The 3,583-nt window shown below is 39.5% G+C and overlaps 1 protein-coding gene across 1 annotated transcript in view; it reads left to right on the top strand.

Annotated features, from left to right (window-relative positions):
• The first annotated feature begins 437 nt into the window (after positions 1-437).
• The window catches only part of LOC109927829 (angiopoietin-2-like), a 220,454-nt gene continuing 217,308 nt past the window's right edge, over positions 438-3,583 (top strand). The window contains exon 1 of the mRNA XM_048613114.1: positions 438-626. The gene's annotated coding sequence lies outside the window, so the exon portion shown is untranslated. The remainder of the gene's footprint in view (positions 627-3,583) is intronic.

The following is a 3,583-nucleotide window of genomic DNA, read 5'->3' as shown; positions in this document are numbered from 1 at the left end:
TACCTGGATTTTCGATTGTACTTTGTCAGAAAAATCACATCATGAAGTTAATGAAAATCTTGTAAGATCTCAAGTGGATTATTTTAAACGCTAAATTTATAACAGTGTAGAAGAATGCAGAAAGGTTAAAAAAAGCTTAATTTATTTTCATTTATTTTCAAAATATCTAAAACAATCCTTACTTGCTAGACTGGCAAATTCAGTAGCTTTTGAAGAAATATCATAGACTTGATTGACTTACAGACGTTTCTTCCTTTCACACAAACAACATTTCTGGCTGTTCCCTTAAAAAAAAGATTTTTTGGCAACCTTTCAGGAAACGCTGCTTGAAGTCATGTATGGAAATCTGTGCAACCTACTCCGATTTCTTGGTTCAAAACAAGCCCATTTCATCCTGCTCTTCCTGTGCTTCTCCTAAGCCTTTTTATTTAAGACTAGGTCACTACTCTACATATCGATAATTTTCAACATACCTGAAAATCTACAGAGCTATTTTATTCGAGTGAAGCAGTGAAGCTACAAGGAAAATATATACTTACCACTCGCTATGAAACTTGAGCAAAGTATATTAAACTTTTCCATTGTGAAGAAAGCATTTGAGCAGCTGCACAGTTAAACCCAATAAGGTAAGTGTTCTATGATGTATTAGAGAATGTATTTGCTTGGATTATTTCTTTTCCTCTAACAGAATTTTTCAGGCATAGCATCATGCTTACAAACAGATCTGAGGAAGGCAGTTGAAAAATGATTAGAATTTCAGATCATCAAGAATAAACATCATAGATAGTGGGTGCCTGTGCATTGAAATTAATTTTGATTCTTTAAGTTGTTATTGGTGCATTTGATACATACTGATCACTACTTGGGCGAACAACTTTCAGTTATTTCATTTTTGCAGTTACACTTTGCTCCAATGGAAAGATAATGCTGCTAAAATCTGGAAGAGAAATTGAAGGGGTTAGATACCTTCTGACTACGGAAATGGATAAATGGCATTTGAATCATTCAGAAATAACTGATGCAAATAGTTGCTTTATTTTGCAAGATAAGTTTCTGAAAATAATTTTATGCTCAGTACCACAGTAACTTGTTGAGGAAGTAACTTTTGTGGTGTTAAATATAAATATTTTGAACAAAAAGGTAAATTTTGCACGTTTGTCTATGAATTAAATTGAAACAACAGTCTCAAAATGAAAACTCTGGTTTACACTTAAGCTGGAGGGAAGAGTGTGCATGCATTGTCATACTGTCAGCTTCCTTGCAGTCTCCTGCTGAGCTTGTGCCATTGATAGACTTCAAATAGACAATGTTGTTGCATTTGTGATTAATTCAAACAAACAACATTGAAACAAAGGGAAAAAAAAACACTGGTTTTGTTGTCCTCATACCCATTGGACACAGTCTGCTTTGGTTTTGGAAACATGGAATAAGTTATGTGCAGCCAGCATCATTTGTTCATATCAGAATAGATTACACAAAGTCTTTTCTCATTAGTCACATTTTGCACACTTCATCTATTGTAGCTGTTGGGGCACTGGTTAGATCATTGGGTTGGCAAAATAATGTTCATGGCAGCTGTTTCATCTTCCTCCCAACACTATCACAGACAGATTTTAAATTATATCTTGAATTCTTCTACTGTGCAAAGGCAATTAGTTTGTGACAATAGGAGTGTGTGGCGCAAGTAACATAATTAAATATTTAACCTTATAAGTTAATAACAATATCTATAGTAAAACAAAGGTTGAAAAGAACTGATGTGATAATTTTTAATTTAAAGCATTACATTAGTTTTTGGGTAGGCATAGGGGTTTGTTGCTTTAACATTGAAGACATTTGAAGTCACTCATCTACAACTCATTGCATTCTCAAAGGTTATTGTTAATCTAAAAACTGTACATAATGTGGATGAGATTAATTTATTTTGGGAAGGGTTCTTATTGTTGGCCTATTTAACATGTTAGTGTCTAGTTAGATTGGCATAGCACAAAATACTCTTAGATTAAATACATGAAGAAGATGCACAGTATCCTCATTTTTTAAAAAATCTTAATCACTATCTAGTGTATCCTGTTGGTAAAGTGATGTATGTCAATATTGAAGAACAGTCTTGTAACACCCACTGTGTATAATAATGTATCCAGCTGGTATGTTTGATATTAGTGCAGTCAACCTGTTTCTACTTGTGGGCAGCTAGCATTGCATAAGGTAGCCATTAATATATTCAGTAGGAAATTTTGTAGAAGCTTCTTCACCCAGAGAAATGGCACAATGTGGATTTTGTTGGGATAGGGAGTAGTTGAAGTGAACGGCATAAATGCAGCCAATGGGAAGTCAGATGGGGAAAAGAGCAGAAGCCAAGGCTGGTAGAGATAGGGGTACAGCAGGCTGTGAAGCATCGACACCAGCACAGACGAGTAGGGCCAATAGAAAGATTCTGTGCTGAGAATGCCTTGTACTACATTATTATCCAGCATAAACAATGTCTTTCAGAGCTGACACAACTGAGTCAGAATACATTCATACAAATGACAGCACAGGTACTGATCATGCAGCCCAAACAGTCAATTAAGAATGGGAGAAAATGAAACAGTGGTAAAGAATTCACAGCATAATACTTGCATAACTTATTTCTGGTAGTTTTACCAAAAAACAATTTCTCTACTTGCCCTGAGCAGAATCTGAGCAAAATATATTGTATAACACTCATTTGCACACACTTCAAGTTGTCTTTTTTTGTTAACACAGTGTGGAGCTGGAGGAACACAGCAGGCCAGGCAGCATCAGAGGAGCAGGAAAGTGGATGTTTCAGGTCGGGGCCCTTCTTCAGAAATGGGGGAGGGGAAGGAGGCTCTGAAATAAATAGAGAGGGGGGGACCCCACTACAAAGGATATATTTCGCTCCCCACCCTTATCTACCTGCCGGAGGGACCGCTCTCTTCGCGACTCCCTCGTGTGCTCCACACTCCCCACTAGCTCCACCACCCCTGGCACTTTTCCCTGCAATGGCAGGAGGTACTACACCTTCCCCCACACCTCCCCCCTCATCTCAGGCCCCAAAAAACCTTCCACATCAAACAGATGTTCACCTGCACATCCGCTAATGTGGTCTATTGTATCAGGTGCTCCCGATATGGCGTCCTCTACATTGGTGAGACCAAACGGAAGCTCAGAGACTCCGTTGTAGAGCACCTATGCTCGGTTCGCGACAAACAACGACACCTCCCAGTCACGAACCACTTCAACTCCCCCTCCCATTTCCTGGACGACATGTCCATCCTGGGCCTCCTCCAGTATCACAACGATGCCACCTGGAAACTGGAGGAACAGCACCACATATTCCGACTTGGAAGCCTACAACCCAATGGTCTCAATTGGACTTTACTAGCTTCAAAGTCTCCCCACCCCCAACTTCATCCCAAGGCCAGCTCCCCCCACCATCCCCACCTCATTGACCTGGCCGACTTCCCTCCCACCTATCCACTCCTCCCACCTCACTGACCAATCCCCACCACTATCCACCTTTTATCACTGTCCCCCCCTCTATTTATTTCAGAACCCCCTTCCCCTCCCCCATTTCTGA

Source organism: Rhincodon typus, chromosome 27 (genome assembly GCF_021869965.1).
Source record: "Rhincodon typus isolate 14 chromosome 27, sRhiTyp1.1, whole genome shotgun sequence".
Lineage (NCBI taxonomy): Eukaryota > Metazoa > Chordata > Chondrichthyes > Orectolobiformes > Rhincodontidae > Rhincodon > Rhincodon typus.
The sequence above is the reverse complement of the archived record's forward strand: the minus strand, read 5'-3'. Positions and strand labels throughout refer to the sequence as shown.